The 16,712-nt window shown below is 57.1% G+C and overlaps 1 non-coding gene and 2 pseudogenes across 1 annotated transcript; all 3 read right to left on the bottom strand.

The window, feature by feature from the left end:
• LOC144829686 (28S ribosomal RNA) overlaps positions 1 to 120 on the bottom strand; it is a 3,270-nt pseudogene extending 3,150 nt beyond the window's left edge.
• Positions 121 to 525: 405 nt separating this feature from the next.
• On the bottom strand, positions 526 to 679 carry LOC144829803 (5.8S ribosomal RNA). Its single transcript, XR_013610837.1, has one exon. It is a non-coding gene; the product is annotated as a 5.8S ribosomal RNA (ribosomal RNA).
• Positions 680 to 1,587: 908 nt separating this feature from the next.
• LOC144829980 (18S ribosomal RNA) lies at positions 1,588 to 3,376 on the bottom strand (annotated as a pseudogene).
• Between the last annotated feature and the right edge of the window lie 13,336 nt (positions 3,377 to 16,712).

Genomic DNA, 16,712 nt, shown 5'->3' with positions numbered 1-16,712 from the left:
ACATTTCCTGTGCCCGCCACCAGGCGGGGATTCAGCGCTGGGGGAATCCTGGTTAGTTTCTTTTCCTCCGCTTAGTAATATGTTTAAATTCAGCGGGTCGCCACGTCTGATCTGAGGTCGTAGTCGGAAGAAAACGACAGAGCGTTAATGGGGTGCCATAGCAGGTGCCTAGCGTCCCGGCAGCGCGCGCCCTCTTTCCCTGGATCGCATCTAGAGGGGTTTCGCCCATGCGGGGAAGCCAGCCGCAGGGGTAGGCGCCCGAGTCGCGTGCACCCCGTGCAGCCAGTGGGACACCACAGACAGCCACGCGCAGCACGCAGCCAGGTGCCCCGAGTGGACTGGTTGCCAGACCCCTTCCCGGGGCTAGGCACACCGGCGGCGTACCTCTGCAGCCGGACCTGGCTAGGGACCATGCCGCGGGTGATCGGGGGGTCTGACCTTGTGGGGGGACAAAGGGAAGTGGCGCTAACCATGCGACGGCCCGAGCTGTGTCCCCAGGAAGCCCCGGGGCAATTGACGATTGAGTGACCCTCAGACAGGCGAAGCACCGGGAGAAACCCGGGGCCGCAAGGTGCGTTCGAAGTGTCGATGATCAATGTGTCCTACAATTCACACTAATTCTCGCAGCTAACTGCGTTCTTCATCGACACGCAAGCCGAGTGATCCACTGGCAAGAGGCACAGGCAACTTTTCCTAAACGTTCGCCCACCTGCGGGCGCAGGAGAGATGGGAGGAAGGCGACTCCGTCCGTCCGCCGCCCACGCGGCGAGACGGCCCAGGAGTCAGACTGCTCCGTTCTGAGAAAAAAAACTTTACCAGGCGCTCGGCTAGGGAGTCCCCCCCACCCACCCACCTGTGGGCAAGGGAGGGGGCTCCCAGAGCGACAGGAGCAGGCAGCCCCGCAGCTGCCGGTCCCTCCCGGGGTAACCGGGAGCGAACGTGCAAGTCTTCAAACCCCTTGGCCTGGCCGCACGGAACCGGGTGAAACCGGGTACATGGCAATGAGAGAGAGTCGCCCCACCTGCACTGTCAGCCGTCCCTCGCCGGGCGGCCTGAGCTGTGCCGGTGGGCTGGCGATCAGCCCACCCCACCCTCGCCCGGGTCGGAGGTGCCGGAAGAGAAGAGCCAGGCGGCTCCACGTCCTGAACACCTCCCACCAAGAGTAGCCGAGGTCCCCTTGCAGGCCCTCAGCCCCTTCTCTTCCAGGCCAACCTGCAGCGTGAGAAGGGCCGCTCCACGGTCACCCACAACTCGGGCGTGGAAGGGCCCAGCTGGCGCCAGGGCCTTTTCGAGAGAGGGTGGTACCAGCCCGGGGATGCACTGCCATTCGGTTTCCCCCCTGCTAGGGGGTCCTGCCGGGTGAGCTTGGGTTCTGTCTCGGTCCCTCACGCGTCGTCGGGCCTTCACTGGGGGTAAGAGGCCCGCCGAAGTCCCGGTCCTCACCCCAGCGCCCCATGCAGCCACAGACCGCTCCGCCGGCCAGGGTGCACCAGAGCAGGGCCGGACCCTGTGCCTACGGTGCATGCTTGCAGGAGGCGGCCGAGGGCTTCGGGCCGGCGCCGTCAGTCGCTCGGGCTGCTCCGCCGTTAATGATCCCTCCGCAGGTTCACCTACGGAAACCTTGTTATGACTTTTCCTCTAAGTTTGAACTCCTTCTCGGTGCTCCACCAGGGCTGTTGCCAACCGGCGTGGCCGATCCGAGGACCTTACTAAACCATCCAATCAGTAGTAGCGATGGGTGGTGTGTACAAAGGGCAGGGACTTAATCAACGCAAACTTATGACCCGCACTTACTGGGAATTCCTCGTTCATGGGAAATAATTGCAAACCCCAATCCCTATCACAAATGGGGTTCAGCGGGTTACCCGCACCTGTCGTCGAAGGGTAGACACACGCTGATCTGTTCAGTGTAGCACGTGTGCAGCTCCGGACATCTAAGGGCATAACAGATCTCGTGTGGCTGAAGGCCCCTTGTCCCTCTGAGAAGTTGGACGCCGACCGCTGGGGGTCGCGTAACTAGTTAGCATGGAGGAGTCTCATTCGTTATCGAAATTAACCACACAAATCGCTCCACAACTCAGAACGGCCATGCACCACCACCCACAGAATCGAGAAAGAGCTAGCAATCTGTCAATCCTTTCCGTGTCCGGGCCGGGTGAGGTTTCCCGTGTTGAGTCAGATTAAGCTGCAGGCTCCACTCCTGGTGGTGCCCTTCCGTCAATTCCTTTAAGTTTCAGCTTTGCAACCATACTCCCCCCAGAACCCAAAGAATTTGGTTTCCCGGACACTGCTCAGCAGGTCATGGGAATAACGCCACCAGACCGCTAGTCGGCATCGTTTATGGTTGAAACTACGATGGTATATGATCGTCTTCGAACCTCCGACTTTCGTTTTTGATTAATGAAAACATTCTTGGCAAATGCTTTTGCTTTGGTTCGTCTTGCGCCAGTCCAAGAATTTCACCTCTAGCTGCACAATACGAATGCCCCCGGCCATCCCTCTTAATCATGGCCCCAGTTCCAAAAAACAACAAAATAGAACCGGAGTCCTACTCCATTATTCCTAGCTGAAGTATTCAGGCGACCAGCCTGCTTTGAACACTCAAATTTTTTCAAAGTAAACGCTTCGGACCCCCAAGACACTCAGTCAAGAGCATCAAGGGGGCGCTGAGAGGCAGGAGCTGGGACAGGCGGTAGCTCGCCTCGCGGTGGACCGCCAGCTCGATCCCAAGATCCAGCTACGAGCTTTTTAACTGCAGCAACTTTAATATATGCTATTGGAGCTGGAATTACCGGGGCTGCTGGCACCAGACTTGCACTCCAATGGATCCTCGTTAAAGGATTTAAAGTGTACTTATTCCAATTACAGGGGCTTGAAAGAGTCCTATAATGTTATTTTTCGTCACTACCTTCCCGAGTTGGGAGTGGGTCCTTTGCGCGCCTGCTGCCTTCCTTGGATGTGGTAGTCGTTTCTCAGGCTCCCTCTTCGGAATCGAACCCTGATTCCCCGTTACCCTTGGTCACCATGGTAGGCACAGAAAGTACCATTGAAAGTTGGTAGAGCAGACATCCGAATGTATCATCGCCATCATGTGGACGTGCGTTCGGCCCGAGCTTATCTAGAGTCACCAAAGCGGTCAGGCGAGCCCGGATTGGTTTTGGTCTAATAAATGCAACCATCCTGGAAGGTCAGCGCTCGTCTGCATGTATTAACTCTAGAATTACCACAGTTGTCCAAGTAACAGATGGAGCGATCAAAGGAACCATAACTGATTTAATGAGCCATTCACAGTTTCACTGTACGGGCCATGTGTACTTACACATGCATGGCTTAATCTTTAAGACAAGCATGTGCTATTGGCAGGATCAACCAGGTAGCCGCACCCGCTGACGGGGTGGGTTCGGGGGGCCACGTGCCTATCTCCCTGACCGGCAACCTTCACACACCCCTACCTCTGGGAACCTGCTGGGGGATGGAGCCCACCCGCCTGGGCAGGAGGGCTTGCTGGTGGGGTTGAGAGGGGCGGTCACATGGGCACCGGCAGGCCCAGCCAGCCGTCTCCCCCGAAAGGGAGAGACAGGCCGAAGCACAGCCTTAGCGAGAGATGCAGGGGGGACGGAGCCTGACGGCGTCAGCTCACCTCGGAACGGTCATTCTGAGCTGCTGTGGAAATGTGCTGGGCAGAGAGGTGGGACAGCTTGGCGCAGGGGGCCTACGAACCTGCTGGGCAGCAGCATCTGAGGGCCTGGCGCCACCCGACCCCTTCCACTCGGGTCAAGCCACTGGGGGGGCACGAGCTGCTGGGGTCCCTCGGCCTTCGCTCTGCTGGGTAGGGTAAAGGGCCTCCTGCGAGGCGGAAGGCCCACAAGTCGGACGGTCCATGTGGGGAGGAAGCTCATTGCTTGAAACAACAGCCAAGGCTGGCCAAGCAGTCCATCCCTAAATGGACTGAGAGTGCCCAATCGATCAGAGTACGGCTGGGGCATCCCCTGGCGGGCCACCATGCGCAGGGGGTATGCTGGTTTAGCGTCCCTGCCTGCTTCCTGGGCAAGCAGACTTGGATGAAAAAGGACCATCGGGAAGGGGCAGAGAGGCAGGTGCATACCCGGGCCCCTGGTGGCCCAGCGGGCGGGCTTGGGTGCTGCCTTCCCAGGTCTCATTGCCGGACCTCACGGAGGTCTGACTGAGCAAACTCTGAGAAAAACAACCATCGGGAAGGGACTGAGAGGCAGGTGAGTACGCGGGCCCCTGGGGCCCCAGCAGGGCAGGCCCGGGTACTGCCTTCTCCCATCTCAGCATCACCGCACCTCATGGAGCTGAGAGGCAGGCACGGATCCAGGCCCCATGGAGGCCCCAGCGGGCAGGCCTGGGTGCTGCTTTCCCTGTTTCAGAATCCACACAGAGGTCTGACTGACCCTCTCCCTACTAATCCTGAGGAGAATTACCCCCTTTTTTGTAATCCATGCTCACAAGGTGACAGAGGGGACCCAAGGCTTCAATGTGCCCAACTTCCTGGAGCCCTCACTGTGATCAGGGAGGCAAATGAGCCCTCATGGTGACTTCCAGGGAAGTCCGGCCATCTGGTCGCCCCATTGGAAAGCATTGCGTGCGACCAGATGGTCGAAGGCAAAGGTGCGACCAGATAGCCGGGCTCAAAAGGTAAGCCATCTGGTTGCCCTGTGCCCTAACTAAAGAGTGAGCGGACACCAGGGCATGGGGGCCAGAGGCCCGGGGCCCCAACCATGGAGGCTGCGAGGGTGACCCAACGAGCTCTCCGACCAGGGGCCCGCGGACACTTTGAGAAGCAGGGGAGGCCTGCATAGGACCGACGGACCCCTGTCCTTGGCCTTTGGCAGAGCGGCAGGCCGGGGGACGGGGCCCAGGGCCGGAGCACCAGACCCGGGGCCCAGCGGTGCCCCAGGACCCAGCCGGGGTTCCTGGGTGCAGGGGAAGCCTCCAATGGGACCCTATCCCGGGCACCCTGCCACACGGCAGAACCGAGGACACAGCCCGGGGTGGGGAAGCCACCCTCCCCGGTGCCCTCAAGGGGGCCAGACGGAGCTCCTGAACCCAGCCAAGCAAGGGGAGGCTCCCCAGGCGCAACGGAACCCCGTCCTGGGCCGTTAGCAGAGTGGGAAGACGGGGGACAGGGGCCAGAGCACCCAACCCGGGGCCCCAGCCAGGGCTCCCAGGCGCATGGGGAGCCTCCCCGGGCCCGCCGGACCCCGTCCCAGGCACCTGCCACGCGGCCCCTGGAATTCCCTGAACCCAGCCAAGCAGGGGGAGGCCAGCCGGACCCAGTCCCGGGCACTCTGCCACGCGGCAGGCCCGGGGACGGACCCAGAGCTGGGGCGGCATCCTGGCCTTTCCAGCTGCTGGCTGAAGACCGTTAGGCCGAGAGGGGTCCCAGAGTTCCTTGTCCCTAGTAAACCGGAGGAAGGCTACCCCTCTTTCTGGGAACCCATGTGCACCGATTGACGGAGGGGACCCAGGGCGCGGAGGCCTCCTGGAGCCCTGTCTGGGATGGAGGAGGCGAATGAGCCCCCATCAGGACTTCCAGGGCAGCCCGGTCATCTGGTCACCCCATTGGAAAGCATTGTTTGCGACCAGATGGCCGAGGGGATAGGTGCGACCAGGTGGCCGGGACCGAACGGACGCCCATCTGCCCGCCCTGAGCCTTTGCGGCAAGGCTCCCGCCGCACTTGCAGGGCTCGGAGGCTGCACGTCCTGAGGGCTCGGAGAACCCAACCGGGCCTCAGGCATGGGGAGGCCCGCAAGGAGCTCTCTGGCCAGGATATCCGGGGGAGGACTGCCCAGGACCGTTGGAACGCGTTCAGGGCACTTTGACTCCAGGCGGGGCCGGAGGAGAGAGACCCAGACCCCTGGGGAGGTGTTGCCCGGTGTACCCTGCCCCTAGTAACCCGGAGGAATGCTACCCCGCTTTCTGGGAACTTGTGCGCACCGAGAGACTCAGGGGACCCTAGGCACGGACACGTTTGACCTCTTGGAGCCCTGGCTGGAATCGGGGAGGCGATTGAGCCCCCATCGGGACTTCCAGGCCAGCCTGGCCATCTGGTCGCCCCATTGGAAAGCATTGCATGCGAACAGATGGCCAAGGGGGTTGGTGCGACCAGATGGTTGGGTCCGAAAGGACGCCCATCTGCCTTTCCCTTGAGCCTTGGCGGGAGGGCTTCCGCCTGCCCTAGCAGGGCTCGGGGGCTACGCTTCCCAGGGACTCGGAGACCTCGGCTGGGCCTCAAGCAGGGGGAGGCCCGCAGGAGCTCTCGGGGCCCGGACGCCCGGGGGAGGACTGCCCGGTAACCATTGGAGCCCGGACCGTGGGGAGGTGTTGCCCTGGCCCAGCCCATCTGCTCCCCGGCTGAGAAAAGCCAGCCCAGGATAGGTGTCCCGGCGTACCCTGCCCCTAGTAAACCAGAGGAAGGCTTACACTCTTTCTGGGAACCTGTGCGCACCAAGAGACTCAGGGGGCCCTAGGTGCAGACAAGCCTAACCTCCTAGAGCCCTGGCTGGGATCGGGGAGGCGAATGAGCCGCCATTGGGACTTCCAGACTGGCCCGGCCATATGGTTGTCCCCATTGCGTGCGACCATATGGCCGAGGGGACAGGTGGACATTGGAAAGCATTGCATGCGAACAGATGGCCAAGGGGGTTGGTGCGACCAGATGGCCGGGACCAAAAGGACGCCAATCTGCCTGCCACAAGCCGAGCCTTCCCAGTAGGGCTCCCGCCTGCCTTAGCAGGGCTCGGGGGCTCTGCTTTCCGGGGGCTCAGGGACTCGAGGACCCCAGCTGGGCTTCAGACATGGGAAGGCCCACCGGAGCTCTCTGGCCCGGACGTCCAGGGGAGTTCTGCCCAGGACCCATGAAGCCCGTACCGGGCACTTTGCCATGCCGTGACTCGGAGGAGGGAGCCCCCGGATGGAGGGGAGATGTTGCCCAGGCATAGTCATTCTGGTCCCTGGCAGAGATCCGACAGACCGGGAAGGGTGTTCCGGCATACCCTGCCCCTAGTAATCCGGAGGAAAGTTACCCCTGTTTCTGGGAACCCGTGCGCACCGAGTGAAGGAGGGGAACCTGGACGCGGAGGCGCCTGACCTCCTGGAGCCCTAGCTGGGATCAGGGAGGCGAATGAGCCCCCATCGGGACTTCCAGGCCGGCCCGACCATCTGGTCACCCCATTAGAAAGCATTGCGTGCGACCAGATGGCCGAGGTGACAGGTGCGACCAGATCGCCGGGACCAAAAGAACGCCCATCTGCCTGCCCCGAGCCAAGCATTCCCGGTAGGGCTCCTGCCTGCCCTAGCAGGGCTCGGGGGCTCGGAGACCCCAGCTGGGCCTCAGGCATGGGGAGGCCAACCGGAGCTCTCTGGCCCGAACACCTGGGGGAGGATTGCCCAGGACCCATGGAGCCCGTCCCGGGCACTTTGCCACGCCGTGGGCCGGAGGAGGAAGCCCCCAGATGGAGGGGAGGTGTTGCCCGGGCATAGCCCATCTGGTCCCCAGCAGAGATCCGACAGCCCGGGAAGGGTGTTCCGGCATACCCTGCCCCTAGTAAGCCTGAGGAAAGTTACCCCTGTTTCTGGGAACCCGTGCGCACCGAGTGACGGAGGGAACCCAGCGCACGGAGGTGCCCGACCACCTGGAGCCCTGGCTGGGATCGGGGAGGCGAATGAGCCCCCATCCCAGGCTGGTCCGGACATCTGGTCGCCCCATTGGAAAGCATTGTGTGCGACCAGATGGCCAAGGGGACAGGTGCGGCCAGATAGCCGGGTCTGAAAGGACGCCCATCTTCCTGCCCCGAGCCAAGCCTTCCCGGTAGGGCTCCCGCTTGCCCTAGCAGGGCTCGGGTGCTCCGCTTCCTGGGGGCCTGGAGACTCCGGCTGGGCCTCAGGCACGGGGAGGCCAGCCGGAGCTCTGGGGCCCGGACGAGGACTACCCAGGACCCATGGAACCCGTCCTGGGCATTTTGCCAAGCCGTGGGCCAGAAGAGGGAGCCCCCGGACAGAGGAGAGGTGTTGTCTGGGCATAGCCCATCTGGTCCCCGGCAGAGAACCGCCAGCCTGGGAGGGGTGTTCTGGCATACCCTGCCCTTCTCCGGAGGAAAGCTATCCGTCTTTCTGGGAACCCTTGCACACCGAGTGACGAAGGGGACCCTGGGCACGGAGGCGCCCAACCTCCTGGAGTCCTGGCTGGGACCTGGGAGGCAAATGAGCCCTCACCGGGACTTCAAGGGCAGCCTGGCCATCTGGTCGCCCCATTGGAAAGCATTGCATACGACCATATGGCCGAGGGGAAAGGTCCGACCAGATGGCCAGGACCTAAAGAACCCCCATCTGCCCGCCCTGAGCCGAGCCATAGCGGTAGGGCTCCCGCCTGCCTTTGCAGGGCTCCGGGGCTCTGCACCAGGGACCCTTGTTCCAGGCAGATGGACACTTGGCAGGCTGCAGGACGGGGGCTCCCACACCCCAGGCCCTGACCGAAACCCAGGCCCCGGCGCCGGTCCCTGCTTCTCAACCCAGCTAGGCCAGGGAGATCTGGGAGCCTGCCCGGGCACGAGGGACCCTTCTCCCGGGCACCCGGACCCTCAGGACGTGCGCTCATTTTCCACACATTTTATTCCAAAATTCTGCGTAGAGGCCTTAGGCCAATTCCGCCCAGCCCTAGTACAAATGCATTGCAACACATCTTTCTCTCATACTTCCCTTCTTATATATGATTGGAACAGGAACTGACATTACAGGAAAAGGTTGTACTTCTTTGATTGGGAACCTCAAGTAACCTCCTATGGACAAACCACCATCTTGGAAAGTGCTGCTTATGAGGCTTGTCCATGCCCCTTTCCACAAGTTCATGGCATTCATTTGGTAAATGAAGAAGCACACGTTTTACATTCTGTGCTCTGCACTTTTCTTCCACTTCCCATTATGGCTGGTGCTCAAGGCAGCTCGCTGAATGCCCTGCTGGTGACTTTACCTGTGAAGACTCCAAAAACGTTTAGCCAACTCTGACGCTAAGCATGCACTGCGTACACTGTCTTGGAACATGCTTCCAAGTAAGGCTAAGAGCCCTTCTCAAATGTGTATGGTTTTCAGTGCTAGACGCTCCTCATGGCATGGATGTAACAATAACTCTTCTTCAGCTTGATTCTGATAAGAATGTACAGTAAGTTAAAGACTCGTTGATCTGGCATTTACAGTGATTTGCAGGCCACAAGTTCGAGTCTTGGAAAAGACACTCAGCCTTCCATCTTTCTGACATCAGTAAACTGAGGTACACCGAGCTGAGCATTAATACTCTGTCATTTGCAGTGCTCAGAAAACTCCATAAGTGTATTATAAAACTCTTTATAAAAATGTTTTATTATTAGTGGTAATATTACAATAAAGAATAGTTAAAAAATATGAAGAAGATGAAAATGTGCTGCTCTTAATGCATGTTAGTATTAATACCATTAATTGAATGCTGAGTTTCAGAATGCTTCAAATGCTAACATTAACCACTGTTCACCTGCATTCTAAGTTTACCTTGAGTGTGACACTGAGACATAGAGGAGACAGGTGCAGTTGGCCTTTTTGTCCCCTTGCGTTTGGTAAGACTAGCAGGACAAATGCTAGTACCCTTACTGGCAAATACTGCAGGACTTTCATTGCTTTTGATTGCTTATCCCCTCGTTGAGGATCAGGTGCAAAATTGCTAAGAGGGACCATTAACTATGCTTAACATCACATGGACGCGCCCTCGGTGCAAACAAACTACGGCTCCGTTAAGGCGAAGGAGCGTCGCCCCACTGCTCTGTGAGCAGGTCAAAAAGGAAAAAATAAAATGATTACGCATTGTTATCATTTTATTTTTCCTTCATTGCTCAGCTGATTAGGGGCGGGGCTGGTTGTGACAGGAGCCGTGGAAGGAGTGGTGAGCACTCCGTAAAATGCGCATGACGGTTCAGCTGGCCAAACAGTCATGCGCACTTTGCATGTTCTCCACTAGGCAGTAAAAAAGGTTTTGTTTATATTCACCATTAGATTTCTGCCGCAAAATACTAATACATTAGATACCGATTTATTATTTGGAAGGTAGGCCTACAACAAGCACCTTCCACATACCGAATTGGTATCCATTCAGAATCCCATTTTAGGATTTAGAAAAACTTTTCTATGTCCAGAAAAGGGATTAGTACATTAAAAAAAAGCATCTTAATGGCCGCAAACGCCAACTTGGAGTGTTTGTGACCGTTAAAATGCTTAGTAAATCTAGTCTTTCTTTTCTCTGTTTTTTCACCTCCGCCAGCACCTCGGGATCCCAGGAATCCACCATCTTAATTCAAATATATAGGTACTGGTTTAGTGAGAAATGAATACAGAATGGAATGTCGATTTACCTGTTAAGGAGCTGCACAAAACCCTCGGGCTGTAAACAGAGGCTCCGGTTCAGCACGTCCTGTCGTTGTGTGCAGTGTCCTATTGGACTCGTGAGATACGTAATGAAACTGCGATACGTCATCTGCGCGGGTCTGGAAAATATCTTTGAACGTCTTTTAAACCGCCTGACACAATCCTAACCAATGGCGGGGTACCTCTGACGAAGGCATTTTTCTTCCTTTGAGCCCAAACTAAATATTTACCTGGTTACGTGTGAAGCGCGAGTACAAAGATAACACCGTGGATTGTGAAACAGCGACTGGTTTCATAACGTGCAGGTTATCAAACATGATGAATGTGCGGATGTCTTTTTCCACAAACATGCCGTGCCCTATTTCACTACTCGCGTCTTGTTTGAGTAACAGGGCTGAGAAAAGGAGACTTATACAATCTGTGCGCAGAGCAGAACTGGGGATGTCGGCACTGCTTCAAAGGTGTAAAAGCATTTTCACCGAAAAGGACCTGCTTCATTCATTAGAAAAATGAGTAATGCCACTGACGTCGACATGCATGCAGAGGAAAAATAGAGCTCCCCCATCATGACGTTTGTAAAAACTTGTGAATCTAGGCCAGAGATTTGCTACTACGATGGGCAACATTTGGGTATTGTTACATTTCCTGTCGTGAACACATAGGTATCTACACTCAGCATATAATTGCATTCGTACTCCACCCTTCACTCTAACTTCTTAAAACAATCCAAATGTGTGTGGTAGATTTTTAGAATTCGACAGACAACTTTTTAAACCTTTTCTTATCCAAAGAAAATATTTTATCCCGTGGAAAAACCCTTTCTTTAGACTCACATGGGACTTGGGGATGTTTCAATAATTCCTTACTCTCAGAGCACACTGTGTCCTGTCTGAGGAAGAAGCAATTTTATATTTTTATGTGGATTCCGGCAAATATACGATTGTTCAATATATTGTGCATGTCACCTTTCAACACAACTGCGTCCCCAATCAACCCTAAAGTTAATACTGCAGATTCAATCAATCACAGCATTTATATAGCGCACTACTCACCCAAAGGGTCTCAAGGCGCTAGGGAGGGGGGGTCCGCTACTGCTCGAACAGCCAGGTCTTGAGTTGCTTCCTGAAGGCGAGGTGGTCCTGGGTCAGGCGGAGGTGGGTCGGGAGGGAGTTCCATGTCTTGGCGGCGAGGTAGGAGAAGGACCGTCCTCCTGTGGTGGCTCTTCGGATGCGGGGGACGGCGGCGAGGGTGTGGCCGTTTGATCGAAGCTGGCGTTTGGGAGCGTAGAAGTTGAGGCGGCTTTTGAGGTATCCCGGGCCTTGGTTGTGTAGGGCTTTGTGTGCGTGGGTGAGGAGTCGGAAGGTGATTCTCTTGTTGACCGGGAGCCAGTGCAGGTCTCTCAGGTGTCCGGAGATGTGGCTGCGACGGGGGATGTCCAGGATGAGACGTGCTGAGGCGCTCTGGATCCGCTGAAGTCTCTTCTGGAGCTTGGCGGTGGTTCCGGCGTAGAGGGAGTTGCCGTAGTCCAGACGGCTGGTGACGAGGGCCTGGGTGACCGTCTTCCTGGTCTCGGTGGGGATCCACCGGAAGATCTTGCGTAGCATGCGCAGGATGTTGAAACACGACGAGGAGACGGCGTTGACTTGTCTGGTCATGGAGAGGGAGGAGTCCAGGATGAAGCCCAGGTTGCGTGCGTGGTCTGTTGGTTGGGGTGCGCTGCCCAGGGCAGGGGGCCACCAGGAGTCGTCCCAGGCGGAGGGTGAGGATCCCAGGATGAGGACTTCCGTCTTGTCCGAGTTCAGTTTCAGGCGGCTGTTCTTCATCCATTCGGCCACCTCTTTCATCCCTTCGTGTAGGTTGTCTCTGGCGGTGGCGGGGTCGTTGGTGAGGGAGAGGATCAGCTGGGTGTCGTCGGCGTAGGAGATGATGTTGAGGTTGTGCTGGCGTGCGATGTCTGCGAGGGGGCCCATGTAGACGTTGGAGAGGGTTGGACTGAGCGAGGAGCCCTGAGGGACGCCGCAGATGACTTCGGTGGCTTCCGATCTGAACGGAGGGAGGCGGACTCTCTGTATCCTTCCGGCGAGGAAGGAGGTGATCCACTCCAGTGCCTTCTCCTGGACTCCGACGTTGCGGAGGCGCTGTACTAGGGTACGGTGGCAGACAGTGTCGAAGGCCGCGGAGAGGTCTAGGAGGATGAGGGCCGCTGTTTCTCCGTTGTCGAGCAGGGCACGGATGTCATCGGTGGCTGCGATCAGGGCGGTCTCGTTGCTGTGGTTTGCCCGGAAGCCAGACTGCGAGGGGTCGAGGGATCCGTTCGTCTCGAGGAAGGCGGCCAGCTGCTTGTTGACGGTCTTCTCGATGACTTTAGCCGGAAACGGGAGCAGCGAGATGGGGCGGTAGTTCTTGAGGTCGGTGGGGTCGGCTGATGGCTTCTTGAGTAGGGCGCTGAGTTCGGCGTGCTTCCAGCTCTCCGGGAAGGTAGCGGTGTTGAAGGAGGTGTTGATGATGTCCCGCAGGTGGGGTGCGATGACAGCGTCGGCCTTGTTGAAGACGTGGTGAGGGCAGGGGTCGGACGGAGATCCGGAGTGGATGGAGTTCATCGTGCGGATGGTGTCTTCGGTGTTGATCGGAGTCCAGGCGTGGAGGGTGGTGGTGGGGGGCGGGGGTTCGGTCGTGGCGTGCGTCGGTTGAGTGCTGAAGCTGTTGTGTATGTCCGCGATCTTGTTGTGGAAGTAGGAGGCGAGGGAGTTGCAGAGGTCTTGCGAAGGGGTGATGTTGTTGTTTCCGGCGTTGGGGTTGGAGAGCTCTTTGACGATGTTGAAGAGTTCCTTGCTGTTGTGTGCGTTGTTGTCCAGTCGTTCCTTGAATGCGGTTTTCTTGGTGGCGCGGATGAGTTGGTGGTACTTTCGGGTGGCGAGCTTGAGGGCCGCCATGTTGTCCGGAGTTGGGTCTCTGCGCCAGGTTCTCTCGAGGGCTCGGCAGTTCTTCTTGGAGTTCTTGAGTTCGTCGGTGAACCATGGGGCTTTCTTGCTGCGGGGTCTGCTAGGCGGGGTCCTCAGAGGGGCGAGGTCGTCTGCGCAGTCGCTGATCCACTTGGTGAGGTTGGTGGCCGCCTGGCTTGGGTTCGGTGTGCTGGTGGGGGGGTTCATGCTCAGGGAGGTCGCAAGTTGGTCGGCTGTGATCTTGTTCCAGCTTCTGCGTGCAACCTGTTGCTGGTGGTGGTGGATCGTGGTCCTTCTGAAGCTGAAGTGGACGCAGCTGTGGTCCGTCCGGTGGCGTGGCTGAAGGCGATGTCCTTGCTGGATGAGAAGACGGGGTCCAGTGTGTCCGGCGTAGTGGGTGGGGGTGGTCACCAGCTGCTTGAGTCCCAGGTTTGCGAGGTTGTCCAGCAGGGTGGGGGTGTTGCGGTCGTTGTTGTTCTCCAGGTGGAAGTTGAGGTCCCCGAGGAGGATGTAGTCAGCGGACGGAAGGGCGTGCGGGGTGATGAAGTCGGCGATGTCCTCGCTGAATTGTGTGCGTGGTCCCGGGGGTCTGTAGATGAGGGTGCCTCTGAGGGTGGTCTTGGGGTTGATGTGGACCTGGAAGTGAAGGTGCTCGGCGGGTGCGAGGGTGTCGTCGGTGTTGGTCGTGATGCGGATGGTGTTCCTGTGGATGATGGCGATGCCTCCTCCTGTGTTGTTGATGCGGTCCCTTCGGATGATCTTGTAGCCGTCTGGGATGACGATGGCGATGTCGGGCGCTGAAGAGGCGTTCATCCAGGTTTCCGTGAAGAAGGCGACGTCTGGGGCTGTGGAGTCGAGCAGGTTCCAAATCTCGATGGCGTGTCTGTGGACGGAGCGGGTGTTGAGCAAGATGCATTTCAGGTGGCTGTGGCTGTTGCTCGTCTTGGTCTTGGTCGGTGCTGGTGTAGTGGAGGTCTGGATGCAGGTGAACTTGCAGGAGTTGCAGCAGAAGGGTCCGTGGGTGCGTCTTGGGGTGGCTTGGTAGCATCCCGGTGTTCTTCCGGCGTTGAGTGAGTAGAGTTCGGTGGCGTCGTAGGTCCGGCGGGTGGGCTGGGGTCTGCGGGGGCCAGGGGTCCTAGCGCTGGGCGCGGACGGGCGCAGACGGGCTTACCTTTGGCGCACCTTCGGCGCTCATTCGGTGCTCCCGCTGCGCGCGTCCGCTGCGCGGTCGCTGAGGGGGCGTCATAAGAAGGAGCCGTGAGGGAGGGTCGGCCGGGAGGCGGGAGGACCAATGGGAGAGGAGGGGAGGCGGAGCTCCGGGTCAGCGGCGGCGGGAAGCACGGAGGTGACCGGGGCAGCGGGGCCGGTGAGGAGCGGGGGCAGAGGCGGTAAGCTGCGGGCAGAAGGCGAGCCCGAGGAAGATGCGGAGGGCAGCGGCGTGGGGGAGGTGAGCGGAGGTCTCGGCAATCAAGGGAGCGGCCAGGCAGCAGCTGAGTCAGCAGGCAGGCAGGCGAGCGAGCGGCAGAGCAGCGTGGAGGGAGCGACCGCCTGCGAGGGCACAGGGGTCACAGTGAATGACCCGGCAGGGACCCCTTAAGTAGGAGCCGTGAGGGAGGGTCGGCCGGGAGGCGGGAGGACCAATGGGAGAGGAGGGGAGGCGGAGCTCCGGGTCAGCGGCGGCGGGAAGCACGGAGGTGACCGGGGCAGCGGGGCCGGTGAGGAGCGGGGGCAGAGGCGGCAAGCTGCGGGCAGAAGGCGAGCCCGAGGAAGATGCGGAGGGCAGCGGCGTGGGGGAGGTGAGCGGAGGACTCGGCAATCAAGATTCACTGTTTTCCATCTCCTAATGTCTACAGATCTTCAGTCAGTAAGCCATGATCTTAGGATGTACGCCTGCAGACATTTTGAGCACTTAAGATCTTCTTGGGTGCACCAACAATTTCAGGTCAATAATGTTTTATTGTGATCATTTACTCAATGAGCAGCAGTCCATCCATCTCTGTCGTCTTACAGTGCAATGGCAGAGAACTGCCCGCCTATTGTCTGCTTCCAACTAGGCCAAGACATCATTTTTTATTGTTTCTTGGACCTTACCTCACTCACCAATGGCCAGGATTATCTTTTAAACAGTGAAGAACTGTCTACCTGGATTAGTTGGAAAGTCACTGACATTGCTGCCTCTTTGGTTCCTCTACCTGTCCATCTAAGGGGTTGTAACGCAGAATATATTAAGCAGTAGTAACTTCTGACAGACATTTTGTGTCCTAAATATCGTTTACACGATAAAGGTTTAATTGGATGCATATTGTCTATTATTAACAACAATGGGGCGATATCTTTGTAAACAATATTTAGGACACTGTTTTTGATAGAAAATATTTTGGTTTCCATATTCTGGTACCGTTCATCTAGTGACAGGAGCCAAAATAAAGGTCTTAGAGGCAGTCCGAATGTCTATGTGCTGGGTAAATAGTTGCTTAAATCCAGTCTGTCTGGTCAGGTTCTCTTTCACCTAATGTCTTTTGCAGTGCTTGCCTCATCAATTGCACTGGCTGTGCCACCAATCCTATTTGCCATATTAAGGAGTCAGTGGTTTGCTACCTGTTGTTCATGAAAAGTGAAAGTTGTGCCTGCATCTGACAAAGTGGGGGTTACAAAAAAAAAGCTATTCACCCTAAATATGGTGAATGGTGTTATGTGCTTTTTCTGACAGCTCCCACTCTGTCGTTCAGTCAGAGGAAAGTTTATACAAATGGAGTAAATTTCACACTGTCAGTGTAAACCTGGTGGTCCACTCAACTCAAAATTGGGTGGACAGACCAACAGTTTTGTGAAGAGGGTGTGGCTTCTGAAGTCCAGGAAGGTGTATGCCCAATGTAAAACAACCCTTCTCTGGTTGCATAGACCGCGATTCGCGAACATGTATGATTTGGGAGCTCATAAAGGCAAGCCAAAGTGTATTGCTTGTACACTAGGAATCAGAAGTTACTTTCCAACTTGCAATGTGTCCTTTGTGACTCATTGCGATTCGGAAAGAGGAGCAGGTATGACCCACAATCAGAATCTTGCCTCATTAATATTAATGGGGCAAGAATTATGTAAATCTTACCAAATGGTCATTTTGCATTCCTGCTAATGTGAACATTCATTGTAGGACAAAATTAAGGTCGGGTTGCAAAGCAGTGGCTATGAAAAAGCATTGCCTGCTTTACGACTCAACGTTTGGCAAGTGTGGCCCTGGCTTCTGATTTAGGAATTGCAAGCGCATACACACTACCCTTTTGGGTATTTCATTAAGATGTGGGTAATTTATCAGAAACTTTGGAGATGAAATGCCAAATCATTTAAAAAAGAAAGTAAAG

Source organism: Lissotriton helveticus, chromosome 4_1, assembly GCF_964261635.1.
Source record: "Lissotriton helveticus chromosome 4_1, aLisHel1.1, whole genome shotgun sequence".
NCBI lineage: Eukaryota > Metazoa > Chordata > Amphibia > Caudata > Salamandridae > Lissotriton > Lissotriton helveticus.
Note: the sequence above shows the minus strand (reverse complement) of the source record. Positions and strands in the feature narration are given on the sequence as shown.